Source organism: Rhinolophus ferrumequinum, chromosome 8, assembly GCF_004115265.2.
Source record: "Rhinolophus ferrumequinum isolate MPI-CBG mRhiFer1 chromosome 8, mRhiFer1_v1.p, whole genome shotgun sequence".
NCBI lineage: Eukaryota > Metazoa > Chordata > Mammalia > Chiroptera > Rhinolophidae > Rhinolophus > Rhinolophus ferrumequinum.
Window position 1 is genome coordinate 7,659,767 of NC_046291.1, and position 18,515 is coordinate 7,678,281.

Here is an 18,515-nt window from a genome sequence, read left to right on the forward strand (position 1 = left end):
GCTGACACCTTAAAAGGGGTCGCGCACATGGGCATATGTCTCTTTCCTTGAGCTCTCATCCACTGTGCCTTGGATGGGTAAAGGGATCATCCCCTCCACGCCCCCAGCAATAGCATGGTGCAATTATTCCATGTGTAGCCTCGATGATACTTGGTGGCAATATTTCGGCTTTTAGGGACTGGGGTGAAGCAGAACCCCCTTCTCCCACTTAGTAGAACCTCAGTGACTGGGCTCAGGAGTGGTAGAGCTGTGGACTCCTGAGGCTTTTTACCTAGTTTGTAAGAAGCCAGAGGGATTGTTGGAGGTGAAATGTGATTATTTTTACAGGGCACGGAGTGAATCCTTGGAAAAAGGGATGGGAAGAGGCATCTGGGCAGAGGAGGAAGAGGTTGGAGTGTGAGGGTTGTGCGGAGGGAGGAAGAGAAGGGGATCGTTGGGAAGTCCGTCTGGGCCACTTTCAGGAGGTCTAGGGTCATCCCTGAGAAACACCGCTGAGGAAGCCCACAGCCCTTGTGCTGCCCGAGGAGGAAGGAGGCTGGCCCGCGGCCCCACGGCCGATCCCACCCACAGTCGCCACCAGCACCCAGAGCCCTTCAGTTGGAGTCTTGGACTCCACTTCTGGGAGGTTGGTGACCGACATCCACAACCGAACAAGCACTGGTTTCCCCGGTACCTTGGTTACTGCTGGACAGCACCACACTCCCTGCGACCCACTGAAACCACTCATGCCTCTCTCCCATGGACACCCAGCCCCAGACACAGTGTGGATACAAAGCAAGGAAGGAATCTGTTACTACTGTCACATTTCTCTTTTTAGCACCCGTGTGTCCCCATTACCTCAGGCTCTGGGTAGCCCTTTCCTCCCCAACTTGGCTCCAGCCACGCCTGCACTCCCCTCTAGTGTTCATTTGTGGTACTGCAGCCTCCTTAGACCTGGGTATTGTTGTCTGCTGAGAGAAACCGAAACAACAAACCCTCTCCTCTCAAGATGGTAGCTATCTTAAACCCAGAGGGCTTCGTTTTTGTCCCGGAGCCCCAAGACGACCCTGCCTCCTCCACCCTTCTGGAGATGGAGCTGCTCACACCTGCCCCTCCTGGGCAGGAGGCCTGCGTTCCTGGAGCGCACAGCAGAGAATCATCCTGAAGCCCCCCAGGCATGATGGTTTTACTCAATAGTGGGTAATTTAAAGCAATTAAAATTATTAAACAAGTTTAAAAAATGGATGGCATAGAATGAATTTTTAAGAGAAAATATGAGACTTCAAAGAAGTTATGGGGTTTCATGAAGACAACTTCAGGCAAGTCTCCCCCACCCCCATCTCCCTGAGGGGGGGTGGTCTTCACCTTCCTCCACCATGAGGGTTTCCAGCCTCTTGGAGATTGGAACCCGAGTGTCTTAGCTTTACCCAGCTATTACTGACTTACATGCCCAACTGCTTGACTGAAAAAGCTTGGCCTTTTACAGGGTTCACCATGTTTAATATTCTGGGGATCCTAGTGGAATCTCCGTGTTTTTCGAGAGTCCCCGTTGTCCCCTTGAGTCCACATCACTGGCAGATATGGCATCAGTCAGTACCACATCAGACTTGCTTCATAAGGAATAAAATAAAGCTGCAGGGGTCAGCCCTGCCCCCAGGAAGGGCGAGGGATGTTTCTTGGGAGTTATCTCAACCTAGCGTCTACTCATAAGCCCAAGAGGGTCAGCGGGGCACCACAAGGAGAGGAGATGAAGGAGGGAAGCAGGCAGTTGAATGGACAATGAAGCCTTTGTAGACTTCCCACTCCTAATATTTCTACAGTCCCTCCATGCATCCATTACTAATCGTGGTGACCTGGAATGGTCCCTGGATAGTCCTAGACCTCAGGACAGCCAGGTGATGCATGTGTGGCAAGAAAAGGTGTGTCTCTGGAGGCGCATTCAGATCACCTGCACTCTCCATACAGAAGCAGCCCATTAGAAAGCAGCCTTCACTTCTTTTTGCTTGTCAGTGGGTGCTTCCATCTAGTAGAGGGCCCATGGCAGGGACCTCTGAGTTGCTGAACAGAACAGAAACAGTGGGGATGGAAAATGCAACTTTGTGAAGACTCAGTGGTTGTGAGACAGGAGGTGGGATGTCGTAAGGAGGCTCCACCATGGGAAGAAGTTGGTTAAGTTGTCCCTACACAGAAGGACTCCGAGGGATACTGTGGGGACAGAGCCCCCAAAAGCAGTTTCCAGGCTCTCGGCCTCACATAGAAAGGTGCTGGCTCAGGTAGTAAATGGCCGTCAACTGTGATCAAATGGCCATCAGCTGTGGCTAGTTGGCCGTCAGCTGTAACCAGTGAGCCATTGGGCACTAATATAACTGCCGTGGCTACACTAGAAAAAAAATGGGGGCTAGCAAGGAGATGGTGGCTGAGTCTGCAAGCGGCGCAGTGAGGGTTGAGAATTGTGTGGCTCCTGTTTCCTGTGTCTCCAACCCAGCCACCAGCGAGAGTATAGTGGTGTGACTCCCCTACCTATGGCTCCGTGGGTGTTCCTTTTTGGCCTCACCATATCCTGCGTTCTTATGTGGGGAGCGGGAGCTGAGACACCCCAGGCCGCCCCGCACGACACATGACGCTGTGAGCAGGATCTCCCGCACGACAGATACACACACAGAAGGATGCACAGAGGACTTGGCATCCGGAGTATATTTCTAGAGTAAACAACAACATAAATGGAGACACTTTAAAATGGAGCTGGAGCCGCCATGCCAGAGGAACTGTCTTGCATGTCTTATGACTCAAATCTTAGGAATGTTAAAACATGGCAAAATAACATTTAGACGGGGACTAAGCAATCTTGTGTCCCAAAGAACTGTTTGCAAAGACAACAAGAAAGCAGTTATTATGACTACTGGACTGAAAATTAAAAACATCGTTTAGAATTGTCACTAGGATATATTATCTGCACCAATAGAAATGCCTGTCTTCTATTGGTATACTTGTTCCCTGGCACTTTCTCATATGTACCCATTGCCTTTGTCTTCTAATTGGAACATTATTTGGGCTTCTGCCTGAATATGATTCCCGAGTAGCTATTCTTATTGATTTCAATAAATGTTTGTTGCTTGTCACTTTAAAAGTCATTTTTATTTTTAAGTTAACACTAGCAAGGCCAATGCACACCTGCCGACCATTGTCCGGAGGTGATGTATAGGGAGGGGTGGAGACTGTTTTACTCACAAGTGTTCTTGCTAGAAACTGTTGTGGTTGGGGAGACAGCTAGGCTCGGGCACTCCCAGGGCACCTGTGCCCAGGGCAGAGAAAGTCCCGCATAAAGGATGAGGTGGGCCTTCTTAGACCATCAGCTGTAATAGCTCTGGCCCAGAGGAAACCCAAATACCTCTAATGAGCTTTCCCTCAGGGCCAAGTCCTGTGCTTTCCCTCTGCCTGGTGCACGTGTTTCTCATGTGTACAAATGCTGTGCCCATGAAACAAGCTGGCATCCTAGAGGGTCCCAGCACACTAGCACAGGAGAACCACATGGGTCTGGCCAGATCATAACGTGGCCCCAGGAACACACAGGTGTGGCACTGGAGCTTTACCAGGTTCTGCTGGATATCCTATGTCTCACCTTGGAATGAGGCTTGTCAGGAGCAGGTGGCCTCTAGGGTCTCCAGATACAATGGCTTTGTACACAGGACTACAACCATGACATTGAAGTTGAAAATTCACCCATCTTATTTGACTTTGATCCATTATCTTGGAGCATAAAGGGAATAGAGAGAAAGTTCCCTGGAGGTCAGATGACATTCCTGCAGCTACTAACCATTTGACAATGGCCAATGGGCTGTCTAGTAGGTGACATCCTCCCCTCTATAGAGAAGGAAGACCTCCCTGCCCTCGCCATGCATGCCGTCTATGGAGTATGGCACTCCCTCCCATGAATAATTCTAGGGGGGACTTCAGCCTGCTGCATGTGGAACCATATTTAGTGAGGGGCTCATATATATCCAAGAGCCTGGGCTGTAATAACAGTGATTTCCTTGAGCTGTGTTTGCAAGAACTAGATATTGGAAATTGTGTCCTCACCCACTGGGGTGCTTGGGCAAGTTGGGCCTAGGTTTACCACTTACCAACCATCAGACAATGGTACAGTGTAGGAACCAGGGGCTATCATGTATTTCCTGAATAAGCAAAAGTAAAGACAACCAGCCAGCTGCTGTACAATACACCAGGCTACGTGCAATGACACAGATTTTGTGAAAACTTCCAAGAGTGGACATGTCCACAAAATGCAGGTTGCATGTGCCATGGGCTCAATGACTGTTCTCAGAGACCCCCAGGAGTGGTCATAGACACCAGACAAGCCAGAAACTGGGCCATGTCGTTATACAGCTAAGACTATGTCTGGGGTCCCGAATCTTCTTCCCCACCCAGACACAGGCACCTGTGGATGAACCCTTGGAGGCAGCGCCACAGATCGTGGTCCTACCTACGTGCAAACAGCTCCAGCAGAATGGAGTTGAAAATGTAAGACCAATGTCTCAGCACAGGAGCCACCCCCTTCCCTGGACACTCCACACCCTTGTTCCCAGCTAAGATATCGGGGAGGTTACCCCAAGAGGACTCTAGAATGCACTGTTTTGTATGACCAGTGTAGACTTATTGTCACACACGCCGTGGATTCAGGGGCAAATTTGAATGAAGATTTCAAGGAGAGAAAATCTTAGTTTTAATGGAATGTAGGAACAAGTGATTTCATGTGTGATGAAAAATTTCAGACCAGCAGATCTGAACAAAAGTGCGAGCTGAAGGTCTGACAAGTCTCTGATTAATTACATTGTTCTGCAGAACCCGTTTTTGTTTGTTTTGTTTTGGGGAGGCAGAAGTTATACTCAGACTGAGTCTGTCTTTGCCAGCAATTTATTTAGCACGGTTCACTGTGGGAATTTCACAAGCGAATAACATACAGGATAATATATCTTACTAGGCAAAATAAAGAAATAACACACCAAACAAATGACAGATTAGTCACACTGTTGTCCCAGGGAAGGGGAAATGAAGGAATAAAATTCAAATTTAATATGACATGTACCTTTTTATACCAGGAGGCACTCAGGAGAGTTGGCAACTAACCAAATAGCTGATTTGCAGCTGCTAGCGCAAATGTAAAAGTCCCCTGTTGCTAAGAGCAGGTTGCTAAGGAACGAAGATGCCAGTGTTGGTAGGCGGGCTGATCTCTTTCACGAGGCCTCTATAACGTTTATCATCACTGTCTACAGGAGTACATAGACACTAGGAGTGCAAGACAGGAGCCAATGCCCCAAGGGTCTTCGGAGAGATTTTCGGTTAGTGAATGGTTGCCTCTCCCAAACCCAAACTGTCAAATAGTCCTCACAAACTCTCAGTATTTAAAGTCCAAGTGTCCCCTTGCCATAGTTGCTTTTCCACAGGTTCTTATTGCTACGTCCCCAGAAGGGACTCAGCTACTGGGTTGTTGACTGCTTATCAATGACAACAGGTGTACAATGGTGACATCCTGGCATGAGTTACTTCATACTTACATCAAAGCAACTTTTTTTGTCTTTGTCATAAGCAAGCAGATTAAAACAACCTCACTTAAGTAATAAACAAATGGATCTGAAATCGTATTAAACCAATACACAACAACCTCAGCGTCCAGGCTGGATCTAAATCTACTAAATATGCTCCTAACTGACGACTCTCACTAGAATCAGAACAGAATCAGCTCTTCTCAGGAGGTCATTTACATGGCTCATCTCAAACTTCACATTCTCTCTGCAGCTCGTACATGAGTTCAGACTGATTTCAGTTAGTGCCAGGCATCTGCCAGAGACTTGGGGAGTGTTTATACACAAGCTTTGGGGCTTCTCTCTGTGACTTTATGCTTTGTGGAATTTCCCCTTCCTTCCCCACAAAGCCTGGGGGTGCTGGGCTTCTTCCCTGGTGCTGCCAACCAGGAAGACAGCAGAGTTTCTACCAAAGATTGGGCCACCCCATGTAAGCCTGTGGCTGCTCTCACAGCCAGGCGATAGTAAACAGGAAACATTGCACTCTGGCTGCCTCTGAGTTTCGATTTCCCTCGCGAGTCACCCTGCCTTTGGTCACTTTCCAAAAGTCTCAGGCAGCTGTTCTCTGAATATTGTCCAGAGTTTCTAGATGTTTTCTGCAGGAGGCCAGTTTGTTAGGAGTTCACTCCTGTAGATCAGAAGCAGAATTCTCCGTCCTCACTCGTCAGCAGCAGACTAGCTCTGGCCACTTCCAGGCCCAGCCCTGCTTCTGGAGACCCCAGTGGTTCCAGGGCCCCAGAACCCCCTGCCCAGCTAAGTGGGAAGCAATGTTATGTGCAGGGCATCAGAGGCACACCTTTGTTAGGAGACACGCAAACAGAACTACGCACACTTTGTTCTTCTGTGCTCACGGGAGAACAAACACATACCTGCTTAGAGTGGGCTTGTTTCATAAACAAAATAACAGAGCAAATAGTATGTGCAGTGAAAAGACATGGGTTACTATAACATTTCAGTTGGAGTTAATACTTAAAAACCATCTATGACCATGAGATGTATAAGTTGTTGCCGAGGAACCTAAGAATATTTGTTCTATGTTAAAGGGGGAGATTGAGTGATGGTTATGAAGTTTGGTTTTTGTTTCAAGGACTTATTTACGCAGCCATCTCTTTGTAGGGGATTTGGGTCACAGCCTCCCCTATGCCTCCATCCTGCTGTGTCTCCCTGTGCATGTAACTAAGGAAGGAAGAGAGCCCAACTGTGTGGTGTATGCATAAGAGAGAGTTTGGCCTAACAGGAAACACAGGCACACAGTTCACACCTTGGGCTCTGACTGGGGGCCTTGTGAAGTCTCACAGGGATGTCTCCCCATCCAGTGTACTCAGAGCTGGAGAACCCCTTGCCCCTCTTCCCAGACAGAAGGCACTTCTCTCCAGCACAGCAGAGCAGGGTGTGTGCTGACATCCAGAAGAGCCGCACTGGGAGGTTCAGCCTGAGGGGTCATTACCAGGAGTCCCAGGACCTCAGGAGCTCCAGGCTCTCCCGCAGATCCCCGGGACACAGGTGCATTCCCACCAGGTAAGACCAGAGCTGGGCTCTCCAGCATCACAGCAAACAGCCAGCATCTGTGTCCAGGTAAATGGGACTAGCAGAGTGACAGGCTTAATGGCCTTCCTTGCCCTGGGCTGTCTAGCGAGGTGGGGTGGACATCCTCCCTTCTAGCATGATGACCAACTCAGCCTTTATCTCCACAGAACAGGGCAGAGGGAACACAATCAACCTGCTCCATTACGGGACCCCCAGTGGTCTGTGACTGGCCTGGGACTGCCCTATTCCCTCCATTAGACATCAGGGCCCATGTCTGGGGGTCCCCTGGGTAAGTGTCATCAGTCTGTCATGTTTTCCCTGGTCATCCAGTTTCCTCCCCGCCCCATTCCAAAGACCCCAGTTTCTTTGGGTAGACAACTTCTCTCCTTTGTGTGCAGGAGTGAAAGGACTGTTGATCCTGGCCTTTGAGCAAGCCAGGCCCGTTAGACTCTCTTTGGGGAGTTGGACTCTTGAGTGAAGTTTTTAAAGGAATTTTAAAAAACAACAAAAAAGCTAACAAGAACAACAAAACAAACAGCTGGATAACAGTTGTTCAGTGGCACACTGTTTTGCAAGTATTTTCTACTATTCCACTAATTGCCTTTTCATTTTGTTGATTTTTTTCTTTTCTTTTTTTTGTGTGTGCAGTGTTTTAGTTTGATGTAGTCCCAATTGTTCATTTTTGCACCTGTTGCTTGCCATACTGTTTTGATTATTATAGCTTTATAATATAATTTGAATCAGAAAATGTGATGCCTACAGCTTTATTTTTCATTCTCAGGATTGCTTTGTCTATTTAGGATCTTTTGTGGTTCCACAGGAATTTTATGACTTATTTTTCAATTTCAGTAAAAATATCCATTGGAATCATGAATCTATAGATGACTTTGGGTAGTATTGTGTTTTCATTTTCATCTTTCTGAAGTTTTTTTTTTTTTATAAGATTTTATTGGGGAAGGGGAACAGGACTTTATTGGGGAACAGTGTGTACTTCCAGGACTTTTTTCCAAGTCAAGTTGTTGTCCTTTCAGTCTTAGTTGTGGAGGGCACAGCTCAGCTCCAGGTCCAGTTGCCGTTGCTAGTTGCAGGGGGCGCAGCCTTTGCGGGAGTTGAACAGGCAACCTTGTGGTTGAGAGGACGCGCTTCAATCAACTGAGCCATCCGTGAGCTCAGTGGCAGCTCAGCTCAAGGTGCCGTGTTCAATCTTAGTTGCAGGGGCACTGCCCACTATCCCTTGTGGGAGTCGAAGAATTGAACTGGCAACTTTGTGGTTGAGAGCCCACTGGCCCATGTGGGAATCAAACCAGTAGTCTTCGGAGTTAGGAGCACAGAGTTCCAATCACCTGAGCCACCGGGCTGGCCCTGTCTGAAGGTATTTTTTATTTCCCTTTTCATTTCCTTTTTGTCCCACTAGTTGTTCAGGAGTGTGTTGTTTAATTTGAATGTATTTGTGAATTTTTCAGCTTTACTTTTGTTACTGATTTCTAATTTCATAACATTGTGGTTGGAAAAGACATGATATAATTTTTATCTTCTTGAGTGTGTTGGGACTTGTTTTGTTACCTAACATATGATTTATTTGAAAAAATCTGTGTGTGTGCTTGAGAAGAATGTGCATTCTCTTGCTGTTGGATGGAAACTTCTGTATGTCTGTTAGGTCCATTTGGGCTACAGTGTTGTTCAAATCTGCTGTTTCCTTATTAATTCTCTGTCTAAATGATCTAGCCATTGTTGACAGTGGAGTATTAAAGTCCTCCACTATTATTGTATGACTCTTTATTTCTTCTTTTAGTCTACTAGTATTTTTTTGGTATATTTAGGCCTCTGATGTTGGGTGCATAGACATTTACAATCATAACATCTTCTTGATGAATTGACCCCTTTATAATTTCTATAATGACTTCTTTGTCTCTTTTGACCATTTTTAGTTTAAAGTCTATTTTTGTGATATAAATGTAGCTTCCCCTGCTTTCTTTTGCTTACCATTTGTTTGAAATATCTTTTTCCAACAATTCATTGTCAGTCCATATGTGTCCTTAAAGCTAAAGTGGGTCTCCTGTAAACAGCCATACTTGGATCTTGTTTTTTAAAGTCCATTTAGCCGTTCTCTGTTTTTTGATTGAAGAAATTAGTCCATTTATATTTAACGTAATTATGGTAGGTAAGAACCTACTATTGCCCTTTGGTTAAGTCTTTTCTGACTGTTTTGTATATATTTTGTTCCTTGCTTCCTCTCTTAATGTCTTCCTTTGTGGTTTGATGACTTGTAGCAGTATACTTTGACTCTTTTATCATAATCTTTTGTGTATGTACTACAGGTTTTTCTTTTGTGGTTAGCATGAGGCTTACTTAAACTCTTATATTTATAACTTTTATTTTAAGCTGATAACAACTTAACTTTGATAGCAAAAAGAAACTTTATACTTTTACTTCTTACCCCTCATATTTAAAGTTATTGATCTTAGAATTTAGATCTTTTCAATATTGTGTATCCAAAAATGAATTATAGTTATGGATAGTTTTAATACATTTTTTTAAAGTTTTAAAGTGTAGTTGTAATGAATTATGTAACAACATTGCAATATAAGAGAATCTAACTTCAACTGTACATTTACCATCACCAGGGACTTCTATGCATTCATGTTAGTTTTTTGTTGTTGTTGTTGTTGTTTTTGTTTTTGTTTGTTTTAAGGAGGGCACAGCTCACAGTGGCCCATGTGGGGATTGAACCGGCAACCTGATGTTATTAGCTCCACACTCTCACCAACTGAGCTAACCAGCCACCACTTGCATTCATATTTTTTATGATATTAATTAGCATCCTTTTAATGTAGCTTGAAGAAGGCCCTTTAACATTTCTTTTAAGGTTGGCCTATTGGTGATGAATTCCCTCAGGTTTTGTTTGTTTGGGAAACTCTATTTCTCCTTCATTTATGAAAGACAGCTTTGCTGGGCACTATTCTTGGTTGATAGTTTTTTCTTTCAATATTTTGAATATATTATCCCCGCCTTCTAGCTGAGATGTTTCTGTTGAGAAATCCACTGATAGTCTCATGGAAGCTTCCTTGCATGTGACAAGTCAATTTTGTCTTGCTGCTTTCAAAATTTTCTCTTTGTCTTTGACTTTTTACAATTTAATTATAAAATGTAGCAATGTAGCCCTTGTCAGGTTCAGCTGATTGGGCCCACTGGACTTCATAAATTTGGAAGTCCGTTTCTTTCCCTAAATGTAGGAGGTTTCCAACCACTATTATTTTAAATAGACTTTCTGTCCATTTCTTTTTCTTTTCTCCTTCTGGGTTTCTCATAATATGTATATGAGTTTCTTAATAATGTCTCATAAATCCTGTGTGCATTCTTCACTCTTTTTCATTCTTCTTTTGCTCCTATGACTGGATAACTTCAAATTACCGATCTTCTACTTCACTGATTCTTTCTTTAGCTTGATTGAGTTTGTTGTTGAAGCTCTCTATTGAATTTTTTTCCAGTCATTGTATTCTTCAGCTCTACCATTTCTTTTTTTTTTTGATAGTTTCCTTTTCTTTGTTGAACCTCTCATTTGTTCATGCATTTTTTTTCCATTTCATTTAATCATCTGTGGGTTTTTGTAGCTCACTGAACTTCTTTAAGATAATTATTCTGATTTCTTTGTCAGACAGTTTATCGATCTCCATTTTTAAAAAGGTAGTTATTAGAATTTATTAGTTTCCTCTTGTGGCATCATGTTTACCTGAATCTTCATGATCCTTTATTCTTTGTGTTGGTATCAGTGCATATCAGTAACTGGTCCCCTCTTCCAGACCTGCAGGTTTGTTTCATCAGGAAAAGGCCTTCATCAGTCAGCCCAAGTTGGAATACAGGACAAGAGAGCTGGTAGCATCCATGGGCAGGTAGGGCAGGTTATCAGGGTCTCAGCTGGGCAAGGACACTGTTTGTGCTCTGAGGTTGGTGATTGTATGCTGGCTGAGCTCTGTGATTGAATCACCTGCTGGTTGGTCTCCCTGATTGGGCAGGGCTGCTGTCTGTGCACTGGGGACTCATGGATCCACTTGCTGGGCTCTGCAATCACCTCTGGTTGGATGAGATTTCAGGCTGTGTTCTGTGGTAAGGTGATGCCACTGGTTGAACCCTAAGATTGTTAGAGTTACAGGCTGGGCTCTGCAATAGCTCCTGGTTGGGTGGAATTTCAAATTATGCTCCCCAGCCTGATGATGTCTCTGCCTGGAATCCATGCTTAAGAGGGGCTACAGGAAGGGCTTCACAGTTGGACTTGGCCTCAGGCTGTGATCTGAGATCTGGTGGGGCCAGTGGTTGTTCCTTGAAGTTGGTAGGGCCACGGGCTTGGCTTCACAATCAGTTAAGTTGCTTGCTGTGTTCTGGTGTTGGACATGATTGCTGGCCAGACTTTCTGGTTGGGAGGGGCTTCCAGTTGCATCCTGTAATTGGGTGGGACTAGAGACTGCTCTGAAGCTGGGCAGGGTTGCAGTCCAGGCTCCTTCACTGGGTGGGGCTACAATCCATGTTCTATGATTGTGTGGGCTCACTGCCTGGCTCCCTGAATGGGTGAAGCCACAGGCTATGTTAGCCACCTGGACAGGGCCATAGGCTGGGCTCTGCGGCTGGGCAGGGATACGGATCTGGCTCTGTGGATCAGCTGTACCATAAGTTGTTGCCATGCTGCCTGGGGTCTTTGGCCAAGCCTTCTAAATGGTCAGGACTAGAGCTACACTCAGCAGTTGGGAAGGCCTGCAAATTTGCTTCTCTGGTTGGGCAGAGTAGGAGAATGGGCTCTATGGTTGGAATGACCTGACTGGGGAACCAAATCAGGCAAAACTGCCAACTGAGCTTTCTGGCCAGATGGCACCCTGGCTCAGTTCTGCAGAAGGGTAGATCCACTAGCTGAGATCTCTTTGTAGGGAACACTATAAGCAAGAATAAAGTCCACCAAGATCTGAGTGCTGGGAGCTATAAGCCCCAGCTTTGCTAAGTGTCTAGTAGTTCTCTATTAGCCATGAATCACCTAGGTTTTGCCTAATCCAGACTGCTGAATCAAATGGAGATCTAAAGAAGATTACAACCCTTACATCCTTTAATCTTTATAGAAGGCACCAACCTCTGTCATTCCCTCCTTCTGTCGGAATACAACATTGCTTTCAAGTTACTATTTTCACCACAATAGTGATTATGGTAAAACGAATTTTAAGGTGCTTCTGTTTGGCTTTTCTTATGATAGTCATTGTTATTTTATAGGTCAAGGAATGATAGGTTAAAAATCCAGTTCGGCCAACTGCTATCTATATATTGCTATCTATATATCTATATGCTGATTATACCTTTAGGAACTTGAAATTGACTGTTGGGTGGCTCCATTGATGGTGTGAACTCACTGTTAGATGGACATTACCTTACCTCCATATACTCTACTCTAACAAGGGTCATGATGGTGTTTTGGGTCCATAGGCATTAGCATCAACTCAAATGCTGTATTGATAACCCTTAAAAGTTCTGTGTGACTTTTTTTGTCTTGCATGCTGTTACTTGAATAAATGACCATAGGTCCCTTTGGTGAAGAACTCAGGGAATCACTACTATGTACATTTGCAAGGTTCTTTCTTAAAATAACTGCCTGCATTTCCATCAGCAGGTTCTGGGTCAAGAATTGACTCAGGCAGGTTTGGAAAATGGGCAAGGAATGTTGACTTTTCATTGAGGTAACACCTCAGCCATGTGATCATCAATTTGTAACCTCTTTTAATGGTATATATATGGAACAATATCCTTGTTGGCTGCCCATTTGTCTTGACTGTAAGAATACCATGTTCTATTAGCTATTAATATTTCCTTAGACATCAATGGTCCAGCCCCCCTGATTGTCATTCTAAGCTTCCTACCCACTATAGAAATTATTCTTCTTGTTCTGGCAGTTAAATGTTGGCATCTGGCTTCAACTATTCTGGAATCCTATCATTTCATTTTCTATTAGGGAATCTAGCTCTATAAAGCATTCCTACATTATTCCACCCTACAGAGGACAGTCCCCACTGAGCATTTCAAGGATACATTTGCCCCCTAAATAGTGCATTCCTTATTACATTGTTTAGTTATTGTCTCTGGGGCCTCTTGAGGACATAGTCACCTGATGGATGGGTTTTCCAGTTGTAGAGTCATGCTATCTTCTTTAGGCTTTCAGATTCTTTTTCCATTGTTGGCCCAGACAAGTATGGTATTTCTTCTTCCACTTCATCTAGTGTATACCATGGCTTATAGCAACTATCTAAGAGCCACTCAGGAGCATATCAGAATCATCACTTTTGGACCTTTCCAGTCTAACTAAACTATATGGCCCAGGAGAGTGTGCCTGTATCAGCATTTCCCACCCATCCCACCCCTAGTTTACAGTGTAACATTGTTTGTCCAGGATCCACTCCCATACACAATCTGTTGGCACCTGCTGGTACCTGTTGGCCACTTCTGCAGTTTCATTGGAGGAAACCATCTCTTCAGCTAGCAGCTTCATCTAGTATATTCCTAGTTTGGTCTACTGAGAGGTCTTTCCATAGTCTTTTTTTTTTTTTTTTTTTTAAGAGAAGTAAGCCTTTGTTACCTTGTTTCACAAATAAAGTTGGCTGTCCTCGTTGCTTTTTGGGGATTAGTCAAAGAGACCAAATACCACATCCTCGTCCAACTCCTCTGACTCTTCCTTTGCTTCAACCCTGTCTGGGGCTACAGCAGGAGCAGCAGTGGTGGTGGCGGCCACAGGAGCAGCAGCCACAAACGCGGAGTGATCAGCCAAGAAGGCCTTGACCTTTCAGCAAGTGGGAAGGTGTAATCAGTCTCCACAGACAAAGCCAGTACTCCCTTGTACCCATTAATGATAGAATGGGGTGCTGATGCAACAGTTGGGTAATCAATCTGAAGACATACGCTGGCAACATTGCAGACAGTCTTCAGGAAATGGGAATGCAGAGTTTCCTCTGTGATATCAAGCACTTCCGGGTTGTAGACGCCGCCATTGTCAAGCAGCTCCTGGATGATCAACCTAAAGAAGGGGGAGATGTTCAGCATATTCAGCAGTGTGGCTTCACTGGCTTCCACTTTGTCTCCAGTCTTAACAGCTGCACATCACTGAGGATTTCAACGGTGCCCCTGCCCCTGGAGCTTTTAGTGGTGATGTCAGAGCCTGGAAGAAGGAGGTCTTCTTGGGTCCCAGACCTGCTGCCCCAGCACGAGTGGCAGCTGGCACCTTATTGGCCAGTCACATATCTTCGATCTTAGTGAGGTCCTCCTTGGTAAACACAAAGCCTACATTCCCCCAGCTATGAAGCAACATTTTTCCAGAGCTGGTTGTTTCCCAGATGCCTTTTGATGGCCTTGGGTCTCATGGTGTTCTTTCCCATCAGCATCACCGCCTCCCCGTGGAGGGACATGCAGATCTGCTGCATCTGCTGGGAGCCCACACTGTCTGCTCCCACAGTGAAGCATTTTGGATAATCGCCCAGGAGTTGGATGACCTTAAGGAAGTAGCTGGACTTTCAGGTCACTCTGTCTTCCTTGAGCATCACGATGGTATGTCAAGGATTGCCACACAGTGTTTAAAGACGATGTCACTCTCACAACGATGCCTGGCTAGAGGAGCTGCATAGAATTAATTCAGGCGAACATAGGGGTAGGGTAGGGGTCTGTCTACCAACAAGGGACAGAGGACCCTTTTGCGTACCCAGTGGGTTTAGGGAGATGTATAGTTCAGTTTTGATGTGCATCTACCCAGAAAGCTCCATTCTGAGTTTCAGGGCTTCACTCCTTCTTTATCAGAGCCCTGACTTTGGTACAAGAGGCCCCTCTCAGCTTAGAATTTAGTCTTCTCTGAAGTTCTGCATTCTTATGCCAAGACTTCCTTACTGGTGTAAGTACAATTGGTGATCTTCCTTTCACACTGTCACTTCTATTCCCCTCTTGTGACTCCTGTTAACTATATGGTTCATTCACACACAAAGGAATCTGGAGTTTGGGATTTCTGAGAAGTATGAGTGAGTATACTTGGGGAGAGATAAGAAGCACAGAATGACTTTAGGACACAATTCTCTTCTCCTTAGGTTTGGAGCAGATGGGATACAACTTTTCTCAATGGGTGTCTGTTGCCTTTTCTGAGGGAATGACCTCTCAGGGACCTGGGGTTCTGGTTGCAGGGGCAGCTGACTCACTGTTACTCTTCATGGTGAGCTTAAATCCTGAGTTCAAAAAGTCACTCACTTCCAGAACACTTGCTTATACAGCCTCGTCATAGGATGAGGGAAACTAAAATTTCCCAGCCCCAGGAAATGAGGGTAGAGTGACTCAATGAAAAGAAAATGAAATGGAAGCAGGGAGAGCCACTTACCTTTTTAGATTAGCTGTCACTTTGAAAGCTGTGGAGCAAGTTAGACACAAACTCCCCCAATTTGGAGTGACCCTGCTCATTTAGCTTCATCTTGATGTTGGCCAATGTCCTAAATTCTTTTAGGCACCGAGAAGCCACTTTAATATGGTGAAAAAATATCAGTGGGAGAATAACTGGTATAGTTCAATGTCTGCCTTGTGTGGATTCCCCATAAAATCCAGCAGAAATAAAACAAGGTAAAGACAACAGCAGCTCATGCCCTCACTCCCACGGGCTTCAGATCACAAATCCCACAAGTGCCCATGTCAAGGTCAGATAACATCATGGCGGCCTGTAATCATGGAGTGTGATTGTTACTCACATAAATATCACATGGAATCTTCTTAAACATGGGGCCCCCTAAACGGCAATAGGCTTTCAAGAGGAGGAACTCACATCTCTGAAAAACAAGGAGGCTGTGAATGAAAAGCAGCTTGGAGAGAAAGCCCACATGCATGCCCAGGCAGAGGCTTGACCATAACAGACTTCTGGAAGTTTCCCCAAACAGGTATGGCTGTAGGAACCAGTCATGGAACAGCTGAGTCAGTTTTTTCTGCAAACAAGTTCTAGTTTCAGTGTGGTTGAAACATGGCTCAGAAGAGCAGGCTCCCCTAGGGCCCTCCGCCTCCCCCTGCGACTGACTTCTCATGTGTGAGCGGAAAAGACAAGACCTGGGGTTTGAATCTGACTCACCAACTGCTCCTCAGGTCCCATCTTCCTCGCCAGGACCTCAGATCTCACGTGACACTCCTGACTTCTTGTAGACATCTTCATCCTGCAGAAGGTGCAACTCCACGGGCTCCTGAAAGGTTGGCTATAAGTGAGCAAGGGCAAGGCCCCTGGAAACAGCCATTATTCCTATGGCTGCCACTGTTTTCCTTTTAGGAATAGCCAATGGGCATAGCTGGGGGATAAAAATGACATCTCCCAGAATCTCCAAGACCCATATGAGGTGTGGACCAATGACCCTCCTCCCATTGAGGGTAGCAGCTGGGGGTCAGTGGATGTCAGAGTGACTAGTGAGCTCTCTTTTCCCCATCTGAGCTTCGGGGAGCACGAGGATCCCCACCCACCAGGCCCGATTGTGGGGAACTGGGCCGTAACTCCCGGGGGCCTCAGGCCTCCATTAGCCTGTTGAGAACAAGGCAAAATGAGGGAACCAGGCCAAGTTTCTGTCTTTTCTGAATAAGCACAGAACACAAACCAGTGGCATTGCCACCCCTGTGAACAGGAGTCCTTGCTGGAAAAGTTCTAGGAAAGGACAGCAGCAGCATGTAGGCAAAGGACCCCGCCACCGGCCTCAGCGTCCCAGAGGAGAGAGAATGGTACCCTCCTGCTGCCAGTGTCTCTGTAAACAGCTCCCGGATCATGCTGGTGGAGCCCATGCCTGTGGTCCTGCTCTTCCCCATCAGGACACAAGTAGGAACTCTGCAGGGGGAGGGTGCCTGGCAGGAAGAAGAATTCCTAATAAGGGAGGAGGGGACTGCATCTCACAAACCTCTCAGTTTCTACAGGTAGGCAGGGTCCCTGCTGATGAAAGGATTTCGAACAAGTACCACAGCAGAATAGCTTTCCTTCATCCTGGCAGATCTCACATACTTCTGAGCTTTCCTGCTAGAAGGTAAAACAATGTATCACTGGTGAGACCCCACAGACCAGCACGATGGGCATCTAGAACTCACAGCCGTTTGGAACCTGCACAGACACATATGTGCTTCTCGCTGAGCTATTAATGAGATAGAAAAATTACAGGCAGTCAGGAAAATGGCCACGGTAGATTAAAGAAGAAAACTTAACGAAGTCAGAGGACATAACTTTATTCAAGCGGCAGGACCATCAGAGCAAAGCCTAGGTGTAGAGGGGGACGGTCATCCATCTTGTTACAAAGCCAAACTAAAATGCCGGTGAAAGCCCAGGTGCAGGGGAGGGGCCAATCAGCTTGTAGTTAACAATTTCAAACTGCAGAGAATGTGCGCAGTTGAAGAGACAAGGTAATAACCCCTTGTCAATCACAGGTGTCAATCGTGTGGTGCCACCTGAAGAGGAACAGCCCATCCCAGATAAAACCCACAGGCTCCTGCAAGCCATGCCTTTTTGAGCCTTGCCTTTGCTGTGGGCCACGCCAAGCCCTTTGGAATGTGCTTTCTCTTCTAATAATGGCCTTGAGCCACTGCTTTCTGCTTGGGCCCACTTTTTTAAAGTGTACTTTTTCTTCTAATAAACTGTTCTTTCACTACTTTACCTTGGTATCTCGTTCAATTCTTTGCTTGAGATGCTCAGAACCTGGATGCCACGTCAAGGTGGGCCCACTCTCTGGTGACATATTTCAGCCAGGAGCAGCCAGCTGCTTCTCTGCCGCCTGGCTCCCCCCCCCCCCCCCCCCCCCCCCCCCCCCCACAGCTTGGTATTACTACAACAGCCAAGGAGAGGGGCCACAAGAGCTAGCTCACACTTCCACAAGCCTTTCTCTTGTGCCTGTTCTCTTACGCTTTTACAATAAACTGGTTCTACTTAAACCTGGCATCCCTGGATACCTGTTTCCATTCTTTGCTAACGGCGGGATCACGTTCCCAGAAAAATACATCAGGATCCTAATTCATTTTGGCGAGCCAGCCAGGAGAGTAGCTACCCAGACATCAGGATCCTAATTCATTAAGGGACAGCATGGAGTGGAGATTTCAGAAGAAGAAAGCATTGTCTGCAGTGAAGTTCAGGAGGAGGGATCTGTGTGTCAGACCTCAAAAATTGTCTCTATAAACCCAGCGATTCTAACACAGAAAGATTAGCAACAAAACAAGATAATGATTTTATAGGAATCTGAAACATTTTGTTACCTTGCAGATAAAACAAGATCCTGAAATAAAATGTTAAATCCATTTGCCTACACCACAGAGACTAAAATGACTCATGGAAAGATGGTATATTGAGAATTTAATAAGATGGAATCAACTTCCAAGAAAGGACTGTATCCTGTTTTCATGGGTGTCGGCTCCCCGTGAGTGGAAGGACCTAGG

The 18,515-nt window shown here is 45.7% G+C and overlaps 1 protein-coding gene and 1 pseudogene across 1 annotated transcript in view; both read right to left on the minus strand.

The window, feature by feature from the left end:
- Positions 1–18,515, minus strand: part of SP100 (SP100 nuclear antigen) — a 107,317-nt gene that overhangs the window by 73,645 nt on the left and 15,157 nt on the right. The gene's annotated exons all lie outside the window — the stretch shown is intronic.
- LOC117025750 (60S acidic ribosomal protein P0-like) lies at positions 12,395–14,644 on the minus strand (annotated as a pseudogene).